Source organism: Equus caballus, chromosome 24 (genome assembly GCF_041296265.1).
Source record: "Equus caballus isolate H_3958 breed thoroughbred chromosome 24, TB-T2T, whole genome shotgun sequence".
Taxonomy (NCBI): Eukaryota; Metazoa; Chordata; class Mammalia; order Perissodactyla; family Equidae; genus Equus; species Equus caballus.
Genome location: NC_091707.1, coordinates 14,881,765 through 14,900,552, shown reverse-complemented (window position 1 = coordinate 14,900,552; position 18,788 = coordinate 14,881,765).

Below are 18,788 nucleotides of genomic sequence, written 5' to 3'. Positions count from 1 at the left end.
ACCCATAATCACATTTACGTCAGCTGAACTGTATATGATTTTAATCTGTGGTACAACTTAAACCCTCATCTCTCTTGTTCATTTAACCTGGTAGCAGATACTTCTGTTGCTGTTCATCCCAAGAGCAATTAAGAAATAGGAAAACTGCACACCAAAGCAGTCTAGAGCTCTTTCTTTCAATATGTTGTTTTTACGCAATCACTTAGAGTCTTATTATCTTCTCAGCCATCTCCCCAGCTGCTTCAAGGAAAGAAAGGAAAAGACCAGCAATCTTCTAGTTTACAACTCTATTCTCAATCCACCAGGAGAAGGAAGTGGATTAGCCAGACTTATTCTAACAGAATACATTTCAATCCATTGGTCATTTTGTTTAATGACTTAGAGGTGGTGTCCAGGATAAACTAACGCAAGAATACTCAAAATCTTCCTTTATGGTGCTGGAACCTAAGCTCTATAAAGGCAGTGAGAGAGCATGCCTGGATTGCCCCCCAGTGCCTAGTATAGTATTTGCCCCAAGATAATGGCTCAATTAGTATTTCTTCAATTATTCAATTAAGTAATTGATAGTAAGCAGGATAGGACAAAGGGGAGTAAGGGTCACTAATAACATTTTTACAGGATTTTCTTCCTATCTTGTTAGATATTATTATACTAGCAGAATCCAAATTTGGGCACTTTACTAAATACAGCTGTTAGATCAAGCTGAATGATAGAGACCTTCTAAGTTACTTGAATTTAGAAGAGCAAGACACAAAAATGTTTGGGGGCTCTAGAGTCACTGTCAAACACATCTGACTTTTTGAGTTGAGGTTTTGGAAATTGCTTGGTTAGCACTCAGATGCGACTTGCTACAGCGCTAGAGACTTTAGAGATGAACAATGATGACATTAACTATGATTGACGCCCCTGACCGTATTCTGATTATCATTTGTAGTTTCATTATTTGAGTTATAATTCACTGTCTATTAGCTCATATCAATGTCTTTTCATAAAAGTGTTCATAACGTTTACAAGGAGAGGCCCTGGTGATTACACCCATATAAATGTGTGAATAATTGAAAGGTTACGCTGCAGTACACGCCTCATCAAGCTTCCTTTTCAAGTCTCAAGAACGTATTTAAAGCTCAACACCAATCTTAATTATGTTTGAATTACCAGCAAGGAAAAAAACTACATTAACAAAGCTGTCAAAAAACACCCTCTGCTTTAAATTTACCTGGACAATGGGACAATGAAATAGTTCACTGATTTAAGGGTTGACTTCATGTGGTAAAGATTCCACTGCATTTAAAAGAAGACAAAGAAAAAAAAGAGCCTTAAAATTTATTGTCTCTTTCTTGGTCCTCAAGAAGATAGATGGAAAGTCAATCTTGATAAAAGGATTGTAAAATTGACTGGATTGTCCAATTTATATCGCAGATTCAGTACAATTGATACAGAGAGAAATGAAATGTGTATATATGTAGGATCCAACAAGATCATATTACAGTGGTCTCAATAAATTACCAAGACCCAGAAATAAAATAATCTGGTGCAGTGAGTACCACCCAAAGACTACAAGCAAGTCCCTACCAACTTTGCTTTGACGCCACAGGAGGAGCTTCCGCAGTTTGGAACTGAAACTAACCAGTCACATGCGAAGGGCTTCTATCCTTTTCTACTAATAAAGATGCATTTCATACAATGCTATTTTAAAGGATACTTCAAGTTTCAGAGATAACTCCAAATTGTTCTAATGCAAAAAAATGAAGGAAAAAAGTGTGGTAAGACTTAAAAAATAATAATAACCACGAAAGTTCAAAGACTTTATTAAAATTCTCATCCATGTTTACTTTTAATATAATGTATTTTGCAATCTGTACAATTGTCCAAGTGGAGATAATCTTGGCTTATTCCCCTAATGCTAGGTTTTTCCTTTGAAATCATTCACAGATACACTTGATAAATTCCTTATCCTAAATCTCATATGTGTGTAAAATAATCCTTATCACTGAAAGTAGAATAGATTTCTTTTGCCTTGGAATCATCCTATCTGGTGATTTCCATTTTAAAACATCTCTTGATTCACTTGACGTTCTTCTCAGCACCTTACCTTAGATAAATGTAGCATAATACAGGAAATGTTAGAATCTCAAAGTCGTAAGGTGGCTTAAAGGCCAGCTCATCCTATTCGTTCATTATAAAGAGGAGGAAACAGAAATTCAGAGAGTTCAGTGACTCATTCAAGGTACAACAAAGCAGTGACAAAGCATGGACTACAGTGCAGCTCCCTGACTCTCACTCTGATTTTCTTTCCCTATGCTGTCCGCCACCAATACCAGACACTCCTCAGCAGCCACCACCATTTTTCCCTCCCAAGCAATTTCTATCGAAGAAATGTACTAATACAATTTAGAAAGCATTCATAGTGCACCTCCATGCATGGCACTCTAGAAGGTAAAGTCGACAAGTAAAAGCTAACTAAGGCTGGGTCCCAATCCTTGGGAAGAGGACATGTTCCCAGATGACCATTAGCCATGGTCAGTAACCTAACAGAAGAACTGCCAGGAAAATGGCCAGTGCTGGCATGGCACAAGAGCTAAGACAGAGTCATGCCAGGTTAAAAGTGTGTTTTTAGTGCTTTGAGAAGCGGGTGGCATTTGAGGGAGATGAGGAAGATTTGTGCAGGTGGCTTGGGATTCATTCTGGAGAATTAGTTTATTCTGCTGACCATTCAATTTTAACTAGTAGAAAATGTAATCTAGGGGCCAGCCCAGTGGCATAGTGATTAAGTTCATACACTCCGCTTCAGTGGCTGGGGTTTTGCAGGTTCAGATCCCAGGCACAGATCTGCACACCGCTCACCAGGCCATGCTGTGGTGGCATCCCACATACAAAATAGATGAAGATGAAGATGGGCACAGATGTTAGCTCTGGGCTAATCTTCCTCACACACACACACACACACACATATACATATGTATACATAATCTAAAAATATAGTAGACTATGTCTGGTCAATGAATGGTGGGTCAGAATGTTACTTCAGACTGAAGAGATTAGCCTGAAAACCACTAAGTGGCAAGTTATTCATATAAGCAAATCTGTCCCCAACACAATGCTTTCATTTTATAGTAGGGCATTGAGGGAAAATGTTATTTTATTTGCTTTATGGATCTAAAAAAATGATGATCAGAGAGATTGAAGACTTGTCCATAGACGCATGGCTGACAAGTGACAGAATTGAAGCTAAAATCCACTTCTCCCCACTCCCTGCATTTTCCAAAGCACCTCACTATCTTTACAACTTTGTTGCTTTCAAACCCATTTTTATGAGCATTGACTAAGATGGGAAGAGGATAAATACAAGGTCACGAGCTTTCAGAATATCACTACAAAACCAATCTTGATAACTCGGATGTAGTGGTTACACACTGTGGACCTGCTCACAACCCCCTATCAAAACTGTGATCAGCAACCTAGTGTTACAGAGCAGAATCTTCTGGATACGGTTGATCAGGCATTGCATAGACGTTTGCCTTCTTTGCTAAGAAAACTAAAACACTTGGATCATGTTAGGTCACTTCTGGGTTTTTACAGCTGGATTTTATGTTTCTCCCCTATGAAAGAGTTGACAATTTAGAAAAATCCTGATATTCGGCCAAGAAAACAAGAGCCTTTCATTTTGAACATGGACATTTCTATATGTTCTGGCAAAGGAGTGGAGTGAGGAGAGTGAGTTGGAAATTATTCCTTATGGTGTGTAAATAAAAGTGTGGGCAATAAGAAACAGGGGTCATGGCCTGCTACCACAGATGTATTATGCAAGAAAAACCACCCCGTTTCCCCCTAAACAGTCCTCTTCAGCACAACAAGTGGCTGTATGACTCAATAGCCTCAAGTCTGTAGTGCCCAGTGGAAAATAACTTCAGGCCGCCTGTGTTTCGACTGGACCATCTGCTGTGTGGGTCCATGCAGCTGGGCCTCTGCTCTGTCATTCCTCCACCCTCTCTCAAAGAGACATTTGAAAATCTCCTTGATCCAAGCAAAGGGCTGGGGGCCAAGGGTGGAGTGATTCTGCTTACTCTGTAGCACACTATTTCTCTGGTTGAAAACTTTTGATGTCAAATTAGTCATCAATTTAGCTCTTTTTTTCCATGAGTCTAAACTCTGGCTTTCTGACTGTAATGTGGAGATGTGAAACAGCCAAGCCAGGGGGAGAGCTACAGTTTCCACGAAACGAACTTTGAGGCCAGCACAGTTCGGAGTAAATTTGACGTTAACCAAATATCGCTTCCCTACTCAGACTGTGAGCTGAAAACTCACTAAACGAAACAACAAGAAAAGGAGGTTCCCTACCCAAGGGAACATGAAATGCTCCGAAACGACGTGAAACAAAGGCTGTTGGCTTTTCGCCTATGGCAAGAACAGGCCAAAGTGTACTCATGGGAGGGGTGATAAATGCCACTTTGCATTTACCAATTATGAAATACATGCATGACCCAGCAGGGAGCAAGCCAAGGGGAGAAGGCAAATTCCACCTGCTGCTGTATCATTTCCTTGACCAAACTGGAATTATTTACGTATATATTTAGTCCCATCAATGCATAGCTCAGTGCTTGCATGCAGCTAAGATATGAGGGCAGGTGTGTCTCTTGTTAAAAAGTCCCTTAGGTATGGGCAGTCCCTGTCATATATCTATCTACCCCAATCAGATGCTATAATCCATGCCACCACTCTCACATGCTGACTTTTGTCCAGCCAATGGCCATTAAAGTCAGGTTGCCATGCTCTAGCTTCATTCTTGCAATTGTCCAAACCTTTCCTTTACTGGCCTGATCTTGCATCATTCTGGTCCCACCCGGATGCTGACTCTTGCCTTTGTCTCTCACTGGCCAACCTGAAGGCAGCTCCTTGTATTTAATGGCAGCTCTTGTGTGTGCTGGCATTAAACCTCCATGCTCCCTCGGACAGTGGATCAGAATCATCCATTGACTTGTTTTGCTCTTGGGCACCCAGATGATAACTTCTTCTTCCCCCGACCCAGCTCTGGTCCCTGGGACCCAAACTGCCACACAACCTGTTGAGCCGAGTCCCCGTGGAACTGGGGAAGGGGAGGTAGTGCACATGATCCATTACTTTATTGCAGGGCAGCTTATTCCCTTCTTAAGGATGCTCCTGCCATGGGATTAAGTAGAAAGAGTACCTTCCTTAGGTAAGAGGATCAGAGGAAGTAAAGGGACATAAATGAATATTAATAAAACAAAATAAGAAAACTAGCAATAAGGAGTATTCCTACCTCCTCATTGTCAACAGGCAAAGGCTATGATAAGTTTGCTCCTGTGGAGAGACCTCTGCTGCTACTCATAAGAAATACTCCCTTCCAAGAGATAATACTGGCAATATCAATACCCACAATATTTCAGAAGGGTATTCCAAATACAGTCATTGCCAAAGCCACAAACAAATAAAGCTTTAGGAGAACCTAAATAACATGTTCATATATTTTGCTTGGAAGGTGAGGAATATGCAAGAGTCACTCCCATTCAGTCAGAGAAAGCATCATACAAGAGGAAGGGTTGTTAGGATCCTTGAAAACCAGTAGTGAAGCAATTTAGAAAGGCTGACAAAGGAGGAGATTCCAAGGGTAAGAGACCCCAAAGCACTGAGACCCAGAGCTGAGCAGGACATGGCTGGGGAGAAAGCGTGTTGTGGAGGGGAACATATAATGGGGAAGTAGAGGAAATAATAGCAGCTACTGCTCATTACCCATAAAGAAACCAAGGTTTAGAAAGGATGGTAATGTGCTGGACCCATATTATGCTACCTCTCTGCCCTAGATTCATTCAGAAATAGCTTCCTATTGCTCATGACCCTTCAAGAAGCTTGCCCAGCACAAAGCACAGTCTTGTAGGCCACAAAGAAAGGTTTTGATCTATGCTGGAGGAAGGCTCATCTCTTCATTCATGGTGACAGTTTATGTGCTGGGCCAGCTGGACCTGCTGCAGCAGCTTCTCTTGGAATCTGATGTCATTATGGACATGACTGAAAGCGTCTTTCCTCCCACCTCATACCCAGAGCCTCCTTCCTCTCGCCAGAGGCTTTGTTTTAGTCAGTGTGATGTTAGGTGCCATGAGACCCTCTTGGTGTGCACGTCCATGGACTGGTTCACCGGGTTCTACAGTGTGCAGGAAGGCTGGCCAAAGGGCCCTGGCTTGCTGCTACTGGCAGTGCACCCTGTATGCTGTGGCTCACACTGACCCGACAGATGCTGTTTTGCGTTCAAGTTTCCACAGTGACTGTAGAAGGTCCAGCTGGTATAACCCAGAAGTACAGAGGAGTCAAGGGGCAAACTTTGACCAACGGATGATGGGAGCTAATGGATAAACCCTTCCTTCCAGCAGGTGGACTGCTCTGAGAACATGATAATTCCTGCAGCCTCTCTGAAGATGTCCTGAAGAACTGAGCAATCAACAGGACTGGCCACAAAGCTGGGACCAGCTTGGGAAGGTACCCCTTTGTATTTGCTCTTTCTCCTATGCTGCCTCACTCTCTTTTTCCTTCACTAGTATTTCCCTAGGATGACAATCCCCATTAAAGTGATCACACATACAATGTTGCCTCAGGCTTTGTTTTCCAGGCAAACAGTGGGCTAAGACAAGTGGCATCCCTAATGATGCACGATTTGTAGGTGACAGAGCTGTGATTTGAACCCAAGCCAACTTCAACTATGATACACAGATGCATGGAGACCACAAGTAGCCATATAGACAAAGGAAAGAGTCAGATTCTAATGAAAAAACAATGATAGGCCTGTCTGAATTCCTAAACAAGAAATGAGTGGAGCAAAGCCAGGAGAACAAGTGCCACATTCTGTAATTTTGGCTGTCTTCATCCAGAGGAAGTTAAAGCTACTGGGTCTTCTGCCTCCCTTCTTTCCATCAGAACAAACTGTCTCACAATAATTGGTGGCCTTGATTTATCCTAGGAGAAGAAATTGAAGAAATGAAGATAGAGTGTGTTTCTGTGTGTAATTTTCACTCTGTTCTAGGTTCCTTCTAGTGCACTACCTCTAAAATGGGTACAAAACATTATTGGCTACTTCTCAAGAGATTGTTTACACTAGCTCTTTGGTTTTTAAGATAAAGACTTCAATTTAAGGCTCTTGACCACAAAACACCAATTACCACGATTGTTGCATCTTTTATTACCCTTATTATCTTCTCACTCGATAGGGATTCTTCAAAAAAATTTAAGTAAAAAGTCTTCACATGAGCAATAACAACAGAACAGTCTCCTGGAAAGTCCATCATCTTTAGCAAAGAGACGCAATTTTTCAGATGTGCCTATCTTTGATTTCTTGTACTGTCGTTAGGGGCTTTAGATGTTTACATTGAGCATTGACATTCCATAATGAAGAAAAGATCTCCAACATACATTGGCCAGCTCTGCCTCATGGGTATAGATCTAATTTTCTCCAATAGTGGAAGATGGGCCACACATAACCAAATAAATCTGTTCCAGCTTCCCTTGTAGCAAACTGTGCATCTTCTCCCTGGATTACTATTAAACAGATGAAACAATAATTTCCTTGGACTCTACCAATCCTCCTAGCTCATCTCCTTGAATTCTCATTCCACTCTCTACAGCATGTCTGAGTTCAGGCTGCACCATCGTTGTCTCATTCATCCTCTTGCATATACCTCTCCCTCATTTCCTTCATTCCATAAATGACAATTCATTACAGAGGAATCTCTGTGCACATGAAAACACCATGACCATCAGAAAACTAAAGTATTTAAGCTCTCCCTTCTGAAACCCTTAACCACAAATGTCTAGCATTAATGATATGTCTGGTATTAAAATCTTTCTTTTCCTGCAAATATGCCCAAATGAATAACCTTGAAGGTAAAACATCTTGAACTGAATCCATTTGGAACTTCCAGCTTAGTGAAGTCTGAGTTCCACACCAGTTGACCATCAGCCCTTCAAGGAAGTATGAGGAGAGCTGGAGTCTATTAGTAAAACTAGTTAAATGAGGTGCTCAGAAACATCACTCAGGTAAACTTCAGAACTTCCGTCTGCCATCACTATTGCTGTAAAATTTTATATCGTTTAAATAGAGATTAAAGGCTGCTTTGGATGGGAAAAGAAGTCACTTGTCCAAGTCCAAGAGGCCAGCCAAGAGGTGTGTATGGAAGTAGAAAGTGTTGTCCAACTCTATGCCTAGAGTAAGATGCTGGCAATGAGTACTTCAATGACTGACAATATATCTGAGGGCATCATGTCCCTTTTAGCCTTGTGAAGCTACTTTCTCTCTTCCTGTTCATATGCCAACAGCAGAGGGGTCCCCACTTCATAAGACCAATTACCCCATCATTGGGACAACATTGCTTATGGAGGACTGCTTGTCCATTGAACTCTATTTTCCCCTGAAATAATGACTACCACTCAAGATAATAGAATCAAATTGATTCTACTTTTCAAAAAAAAAACTTGACTATACAGAAATAGATTTTAAGAAATCTAGTCATTTGGAACAGAAGGAAAAAAACATTTCTTGGCCTACTTTAAAAAGAAATTTTTGTGTGTTTTGTTTGTTTGTTTGTTTTTACTTTGACTTCAGTGGTTTATTGGCATCCATTCAAGCCATTTCAACACAACCATGTGATTCACGTGCCATCCAAAGTGTACAGACCAAAGTACTTTCAAAGAAACCCAAGGAGCAGGATTATCCATTTGATCACTTTCTGTTTAAGGGAGAGTCACCACTTTGTTCCTACTATGAATCCAGCTTTTGTGCTGTTGTCGTTATTGAAGCTGAGAGAGAACCAGGAAGGAATGAACCATGGCCTTTGAGGCAATGGTAAGAGTTGGAAAAATAATCTATATTTGTTGAGATTTTAGACAGAAGATGTAGCAGAACCATACAGTTAGGGAGTCAAGGATGCCCTTTCTCCCAGAGAGAATGCTACCCTACTGAGGATCCAAGGTGAAAGAGTCACACTTGCAAAGCCCATCTCAATGGTGATATAAAGGGAGAAATCCAGTGACCTTTCACGATTCCTTTCCCTCAAGTTTATAATTAGGGAAACACTAACATGGTTAAAAGAAAGGACAATGTGAAAAAACGAAGTCTTATTGGTAAAAATGACCATTCTTTCCTAGGGGACTCTCACAATGCGCTCAACCCCTTCATGAGTTTTCTGCTGTCTGATTTTTTTCCCCATACTCAGATAGCTTTGTATTGTGCTCTACGTTGGGTGGCAGAATTTAATAGGAATGTTGGCAACGAAGAATGCATTCAGGGGAAAGGAGAAGGAAGCAAACATTTTTTGAAAAATATTACAACTGTGAAGTGTCTGGTGAGAGTTTCATGTGAAGAATCATTGAGATTATAGAAGATATTTAGCCGAGAGAAGACTATATGGGATAGTACTTCTGTGTGGAAGAGAAAAAAGACATCTTGTGTAACCTCTGAAGACAGAACTAGGACTAAGATTCAGCATAATAGGAAGAAAATTTCTGTTTACTTTAAGGGGAAAAAATTAGAGTTGTGTAACATTTGAACATGCTGTATAAATAAAGAGTAAGCTTTTCAATGCTGGAAATATTTTAATAAAAGCTAGATGACTCCTTGTCAGGGATGTTGCTAAGGAAATGTCTGCTTGAGATAATTGAACAATATTTCCAACAAAAAGGGTCTATGATTCCCTAAGTCCTACTCAGCACGGGCAATTCTGATTAAAGTTCTTCAAAATAAACAAGCTGATCCCAAACCAACAAATTTACACAAAATCACCTTTAAAGTAGAATTATTCATTTATTCATCAGTTAATCATATAGTTCTTTGAGCCCCTACGCCTGTATGATTTTAGGCACTGCACAACAGTGACAGGAAAGTGGATACAGGCCCTGCCTTCATGGCACTTGAGTTCTTTGGGAGGTACCACACATTACACATTTTTACCAATAATACAGAAGCTAATTTTAGACTGTGATAAATTCGATAAAGAATATAAAAATGCAGTAACAGGATAGAGAGTCGAGCAGGAAGCTACGTTAGCCAAAGTGAGCAGAGAGGGCCGCCCTCTGAAAATGTCATTTGGGCTTAAGACCAGAATGAATAGGAAACCCCAGCCATGCCTAGTTCAGGCAGGGGAAAGAGCAAGTGGAAGGGCTCCGGGGGCAGAAAGGATCTTGATCCGGAAATAGAATGAGGGCCAAGTGTCCTTGTGAGGTAGGGTCAGAGAGAAAGGCGGGGTCCGTGTCATACAGGACCGTGTAACCCATGGTGAGGCACTTAGATTCTACTCTTATTTCAGTGGAAAGCTACCAGAAAGTGATAAGTGGGAGAGTGATATGGTCTAATTTGCTTTTTTAAATTACTCTGGCTGTTGTGTAGAAAATGGGTGTCAGGAGTCAAGGGTGTAAGCAGGAGGTCTAGTTAGAGTCTATCACCGTGGTCTAGGTGAGAACTAATGAGGGCTCGGGAAGTAGCATCATTCAAGTAGCCTGTTGGCTATTCTTCAGACATTTGGACATACCATCCATCTCAACGGTGTTCAAAATGGAAATTGAACAGTGTGTGTGTGTGTGTGTGTGTGTGTGTGTGTGTGTGTGTAGATATATATATGTACATTACACCTTGAGGAGTATACACGTATTATTTTTAAAACTGAGAACAGACATTGAATAGAAAGCAATCTTTGATACCCAAGTATGGATCAAACTGATGAAGAATTTAACAAAAAACAGAAAAACACATCAGTTTTCATTGTATTTGCTTCAAAAACACTTTCCCAGTTTTCCAAGGAAAGTGAAAAATCCATTGTGTCTAGTCACATAATTAGATCTAAATGACAATGAAATTGGTGTTTATGACACCTGCAGGGACGAACTTTCTTCTCCAGCTGTGAGAAGACAATGTGGGAACAAACTACAGACCGAATCTGGCCACCTCCTCATGGCCCCATAGAGCCGCACAGAGCAATTAACATAACAAGCAATGGGCACCTCCAGGTCAGTTGAACAGGGAGAAATAGAAAGCTAACTTGGAAGTGTGCATTCTCATTGTTTTGTATTTTACTTGAGGGGAAAATATGTTGTTTGGAAACTGCAGGTGATATGACCCACTCAAACCAAGATTTTAAACCTTAGTTTTATACGCAGATGGATAAGCCATCAAACACTTGGCTGGAGGTGGAAAATCTTTGCTTAACTCATCAACACTCCCAAGTGTAATCCTACCTGTGTTAAGCAGGGGGAATTCTGTTTTTCTACTGCTATTTGATATTGAGAAATAACATGAGCAGATAAGCTTTATAACAGCACTGGAAATCCCTGTTATTTCTAACAAATGAGAACTGCTGGACTCAATGAGCTGGACTCTAGCTCATGGTCAGTGTGTGTGATGACCAAGGTAATGTGGCAGAACCTGGATCACTCAGAAAGAGCTGAGCAAGAAAGCAGAGCAGTTGAAACAAACAACAGGGAAAGGGGTGGGTAGGGAATGAAACCAATGAGATAAAGAAACTAGCCAGCACCCACATTTTCAAAATTATTCCTTTACTGTATTTTTCAATTCATTTCAATATGACATTAACTCAGGAGAGGTGCCTTTCCTAAAGGCTCTGTGCTCACACAGATCATCCTCAATGTGGTCTTGACCCTTGTCTTGAAAGCTCCTTCCCTCCCATTCCACTGTTAAAACTTTACGAAGAACTGTTGTCTTTTCATGTCTGTTGAGTGGTTTCAGCTTGGGAGCTGTTCAAAACACCTCTCCCTTCCTTCTCTGTCTTGCAACCCTTGTGGCACCAAAGCTTCAATATGGCCCCACCCACTCTTTTCTTGTTCACATTTCTGACATTTTTCCAAAAAACCGTTGGGAATTCTAGTCAACAGTGAGGATGGTAGTGCAGCCACATGAGAGAGAAGCTCCTGCACCTAGAGATAGTCACCCTTTTTATGGCTAATTCCTATGTGATTATTATGTAGTGTTTGGGAAAGAAACTTGTCATAGAAGTAAACATCTGTGTGCATATACACATGCCTGTGTGTATGCATGTGTAGACACTTCTAATACACATACGTTCTAAAAAAAAGAGTTGGAATAATATAGCCATTGATAAACTGTCAATGGCTATCAACATACTCGTTGTTTAAACTGGGTTTATAATCCAATTCAACTGTAAACCATAATCACAGGATAGCAATATAGTATACTGATGAAGAGCACAATCTTAGGACCCAGACTGCCTGGATTTGCACCTCGCTTCACTTTTAATTTGTCGTGTGACCTTAAGTAAGCTAGTTAAAATCTCTGTGCCTCAGGTTTCCCATTTGGTGTGACAGTATTACTTACTTATAGTTTTTTTGTGAAGATGAAATGAGTTAATACCTGAAAAAAATGCTTAAAACATTTCCCGGTACGCAGTAATCGCTATGGAGGTGTTTGCTATCATCATAGTTGTCACCATCATTATGACCTTCCAAAATCAAGAAACAAGCTATAAAATATTATGCCAATATCAGCTATTATTATAAAAGAGAAATACTTGTCTTCAAAGATTTCTTGTCATTCAATTCAATTAAAAACCATTTATTCTTTCAATGTTTTTAAGTGCTTACTATGTGCTAAGCACTGTTTATGTACCAGGTACTAGAGACTGTAATAAGCAAGACAGACAAGGTCTCTGGTCCTTTGTAGCTTACATCCTAGTGGACTGGGCACTAGGTGTGGTTCATGTGCCAAGAACCGTTTAAATAAGATTCAGTGTTAAGAAACAAAGAAAACAGTTTTCTCTGTTTATAGGCAAGAGATTAATGTGCCAATGTCCTTTAGAGCTTTGTCCTGATTGCATCATTCCTTTGCAAATATATCACTTCTGTTTTATAAGCCACTAGAAGACTTTATATTCTTTATATTATTGATTTTCCTCAAATTGGTCAGTTTCTTTTACAAGATGCCTGATCAGAAGGAGAAAGCACTATTAGGCTCCCTCACTGTAGACGGTAACTCCTTTGACCCTCAAAGACAAGAGAATGTGAACAGTATGCTTGAGCTTTGAAAAATTCATCAGCAGCTGTCTCAGTCATTTTGGGCTGCTAGAAGTGAATACCATAGACTGGGTGACTCATAAACAACATAAATTTATTTCTCATTGTTTTGGAAGCTGGGAGAGCCAACATCGAGACACCAGTCGATCCGGTGTCTAGTGAGGACCTGACTCCCTGTTAATAGACAGTCATCTTCTTTTTGTGTTCTCACATGGCAGAAGGGGCAAGGGAGCTCTCTGTGGCATCTTTTATAAAGGCCCTAATCCCAATCATGAGGGCTCTTCCCTCTTGATCTAATCACCTCCCAAAGGCCCCACTTCCTAATACCATCACACTGAGGGTTAAGATTTCAAAATATGCATTTTAGGGGGACACAAACATTCAATCGGTAATAGCAGATTGTTTTCAAACACAAAGAGAAGGGAATGTCAAATCAATCTCCATTTTAATTTGACGTTCACTGAGAAATCTCAGCGCAAACTATACACAAAGAAGGTTGACCCTGGCAAAAAGATCTAACACCAAGTGCATGTGCATGGGTGTGATAAATCAGGATATTGAAACTTAGAATCAGTCTATGACACTTAACTGAAGTCCAATGGTCTGGGTTCTAATCTTGCGCAATCTGTGGGAAAGTCATCAAACCTCACAGGACCTAGCTTTCTCTTCTGTAAAATGGGACAAGAATTCCTACCTTGTTTATCTCGTAGGTAAGACCCAAATAAAATAGCATTATAGAATATAAAGTCTAAATAATGGTCTTGATCCTGGGGCATGGAACATATAGGAGGGATGACCTGCAGAAGACCATATTAATCAGGGTTCACCCGGAGAAGCAAAACCATTAGCAATTTGTTCCAGGGAATTGGCCTTGTGCAACTGTGGGAGCTGGATAAATGGTTTCTGTAAAGCTGTTGTCTCCACATCTGATGCTAGAGCTTGATGTCCACAGGGCAGGCAGTCAGGAAAAGATGGCTATAAAGTAAAGGATATCAAGGGCAGGCTGGAAGCCCATAGGCACAAGCTGAAATCCCTCAAGGGTAGATAAAACCTGTGTCTGACTTGGCGATGGACAGAAGCTGGACCCTTCATCACAGAGCTAAACACACATACACCTGGCCCACAGGTCAGAGAAACTGAAGCAGCGTCCAGGGGAAGCAGAGCAGTTGCAGGCCCAGCTGCCGTTTCACACCAATCATGAAATGACGCAGCAGATCAGCAACATGTGTGAGCTATAAGATGGCTGCTGCTTCCCTTCAGTTGTCCAAATCTCCCAAGAATACTCCTTGTGGTTTCTCCGTCACCAGAAACATATGAGAAAGTGAATTCTGGGAAATGTAGTTCACCCTCGCCAAAGAGACACACTAAGAAACCATCACAAATCCCCGGATTACAATTGGGAAATTGACATAGCAATTTTCACATTCTTATCTGCACGAATGTCACTAGGTTCTAAAGCACTAGCACCGCAGTGGTTAAGAGCAAGAACTTTAGAATCTCCCTCAGCCAAGTTCAAATCCAATGTTTACCACTTTCTTGTTTGGGGACGTTAAGCAAGCAAATTATTTAACTCTCCAAGCCTCAGTTTCCTCATCTATAAAATTGGGATTATAATACATGCCTCATCCTTCAGAGCAAAGATTAGGGAGATGATACAAGTAAAATGCTAGAATAGTGCTTATTACATAGTCAGTGCTCAGTAAGTGATGACTATTATTCTAATGACCACTCACCATCATCTCTTAAGGCCTAACTACATTAGAATCAAATGTGAAAAGATTCCTGGAGATCTCTTTCCTCTGCTCAGCCACAGTGCATGCTTAAGGGGAGTGCAAAAGAAGTGTTAAGGACATTCTTGAGGCAAACCAGAATGGAATCAATTTATACATCAAATCATAGAGGCTGGCTATTTCCATATTTTCCTAGCTGTTGGAGATATTTACTGAAAGAACATTGGTATTTTCAAGGATTATGCTTCCAAGTTGACTTGCACAGTGGGTTCATCAGAAAAAGCATTTAATAGGCAAGCCAAATTATGCTGGATGATATATGCCAAGAAATAGAGCTATGAGTAGGGACTCATACTCTGGGGACAGACTGCCTGGGTTCAAATCCTGGCTCCATCATTTATTGTGCTTAAGCAAGCTATATAAACTCTATTTCATGCTGTACATCTGTAAGATGGAAGTAATACTAGCATCTGTGTTATAGAGTCACTGTGAAAACTGAGTTAAAATATGTAAAATGTTTAGAATAGTAAGCATAGTAATCATCAGGTAAGTGCTTGCTATAATCATCATCATCATCATTGTTGTCGTCATCATCGTTGTCATCACCCACAGATCTCTCATTTTCTTTCAGCGAGGAAACCGGAACCTATAAACTTGGGTCTATCCACACCCAACATGAAGCATAAAAGCAAGCAAAGCAAACTTGACCTCCACCCAAGGACTAGCATTCAACTCGCTAACACCTGTATTCCTACTTATTATAATCTACCTGCTCCTTTTGCCTTGGCAGCCTTCTCTGGGTTTGACTCCTCACCTGCCCAGACCTGGGGAATCAATCAGTTCTTCATTTTTAGCTGGATTTTAAGACCTCCTTCCTGGCCAGCTGCAGCCAGCTCCCACTCAAACCCCAGAGTAATAGTCCGTTAGAAATGACTTCTATGACACCCTTGTGCCTAAAAAGAATTGGTGAAATAGTTTTTGATTACTTCTTTTAACAAGTCAAAATAATGGACTATTTCACAATCTCATTGTCCTAACAAGAATGCAATTCTTTAAGCTCTTCGTTCACCCAATGGAAAGCCTCGGATGATTGAAAACTGAGCCCTGTTGCTCTATAAAGACCAGAGCTTTTCTCAAATGTTTGCTTTTCCACACTTGCACCTGCACTTCACCATGATAATAAAGCCTAAAGAAGTTTAAGGAGAGATGTGCCTAATTCAGAACACAGACGCTTAAGGAAATATTTCTGTTTTTAAAAGAGATTTCTATAAATGATTTAGCAAATCTGTGCATATAACCTGTCCAAAGTGCTAACACACTTTGCTTCAAGCAGCCAATTTTGCAGGCAAAGCTCTGGTTTTCTCGTTCCTTCTGTGAGCTGTGGCTGTCATTTCCTCATGGCCCAGCCCTCAGTGATGCACGAACCAGGGATGTATTTCTCATTTGTGCATAAAAGTGGTTTCCTTGAATTATGAGTCCCAAAGTTCCAAGACACTTACAGTCTGGGTGGCCACACAGGTATAAGCGCATAAAAGTCTGTTCTTAGCATGGCTCAAGGAGTGAACGTTTTCACTCCAAACAACTCGTCTCTCTGGGAACATACTACGCAGCACTCCGTCAGGGAGAGGCATATTTGTGGTCATCATGTACTACAGTAATGGTACAAGGAGACACACACCAAGAGAAGTTAGAAAATCAAAGAGCAAAATAAATCCCGCTCTTTATACGATAGGATCCTTTAGCTCCCCTCCACCCCCCCCCCCCCACCCCGGAAAACATCTTAGCTCCTCGGAATTCAAAAGAAATGCCAAAGGGGAGGTTGTGTCTGTGAATTCAACCATAAGCCCAATAGTATCAGAAGTTAAAATCTACACTTTCAAAGAGAGTAAAAAATGAATAAAGATTTTTTGAAAAAGAGCCTCAACTTTTGATTAATTGCACAAAATAAAGACTCCTCTAGAGGCGAAAGTTTTCAACCTTTTCAGACTTGGCGAAGGGAGGCTCCCGTTGGCCATGCAGGGGTGCTGGAGTGGTATGTGTGCATGAGGATCTGATCCCGGAGGAGAGCGAGTCAGCATAGCCCCGCAGCAGGGCCCAGGCCTTGCCCAGAGACTGAGGACCACCAAGGGGTCACCTCTGCTCCACTGGAACAGAGGAAGAAAGCAGAAAGGAAGGTGGCCCTCTGGAACTAATGCAAGTTCTTCAGATTCAGGAGATCCATTTTCTCTTCTGAGTGATTCCTGGGGCCCCAGAAACTTGTTCTTCTAAAAGCCAAAAGAACCCTTAAAAGGCTATAACTATTCTCCTGGAAAATTTAACTCAAATTGGAAGCGTCCAGTTTCCTATAAGCAGTATGTCTTATGCTCCTTTTTCCTCCTATGTACCTAGGAAAAGAATTATTATTGATTATAAAATACACATTTGCCTATTAAAACAAGGCTGCTAAACTGAGCAATGTTATGACAAGTCATTATGAATGCATGAATTTGATTCCGTTATACGTGTGCTTGAACTAAAATTGTCTACAGATGTATTTCTGATTATAGAGTAGATACACCCCTAAAGAGTTGCCAGGAAATCTTTGAAAACAGAAATGTATCTTTAGAGTGCTGGGGGAGCTCATTATTTCCAAGAGTGCGGAGATGAATTATTTAAAGAAACAATGTGCATTTACGGGGAGGCCTAACGGGTGAAGGATATGAAAGAGATATATGACACGATCTTTGCCCTCAATCAGATTCCAATTCAGAGAATTGTTTCAAGAATTTAGATTTTCATTTATTGAATTTTCTTAAAGCGAGACCACCTGTACAATATATAGCATCGAGATGTCTCAGTCTCACCTTGTGCCAGTGCAGCAGACTGCAGTAACGCCCTGCAGTGAGGTATTGCTCCTTAGAGCTTGGACGGTCCTGAGCTTTAGACATCTTGGGTCATCCAACTTGCAAAGGTGATCTGCCTAGGATTGAGCAGCCGCTAAGGAAAGTCCAGAAGCCGTTCCTTCTTCTTCTTCCATTGTCTTCTCATGACATAACTGTCCTTTCTTCACTCATCATATGTACACAAACCTCTGGACACACATATCTCACATGGTTTCCCATGTCTTGGGGTACACTTCTCAGTTATCTCAGGACTTCCACAGTGAGGCCTCATTGGAATGAGCTCAGTGTCAGCAGCCCGATGTCCAGGTGCTCATGGACTTTATCCTTCCTCCTACCCAGAGGAGAATCAGAGGCAAGATGGGAGGGCTCTCTGACCCCTCAAATAACACCATGTAAGCAGCCTGAATCCATCTATGCCTAGATTCTACCCTATCTTGAACAAAATGAGAACAAACCCATCTCAGCACAGCTGTAGAGATTCTGCACTCTGTTGGTTCAGTTCATAAAGATGAAAAAGTGCCGATGGCTGAAAGGACCCTGGAGGTCGCCTGGCCCTGGTTTAGCAAAGGACTGTTGGTGGTTTAATGGCAGTAAGTGAATCAGGAATAAGCTGTTCTCAGAACCCAGGGAAAGTTAGAGCCCCATAGGTTCATCGCTCTACGAACAGTTAAATGTTCCTAAGGTAACATGTCTGCCTCTCGATTCTGTGTCATTAGGGCCACCTCCTCCTCCACGTGCCTTCTTCTCTTGGCTTCTGTGATACCACGGTCTCCCGGTTTTTATCTGTCTCTACTAACAACAGCAGCAGCAACAAAAATAGTTGTTGTAAGTTAGAATGATAACTTCCATGTATCGAGTGTTTTCCCTGTACAGACATAGTGCTAAGCATATTTCCACAAGTGCATTGTCTCAAGCCCTGAGTCCTGACTTCCCCCTTTACTCTCCCTCCTTATTTCCCCGTGGATTCAGAAACCATCTAGGAGCTAATCATTCCCAAACTGCTATTGCCAGCATAGACCTCTTGTTTGCATTCCAGACCCACAATCTAAATGCCTGGTGGGCCTCTTCTCAAATATTTCTTAGGCGTCTCAAAGTGAACTTTTAATTTTTCCTCATACAGCAGCCACTCCTCCAATGC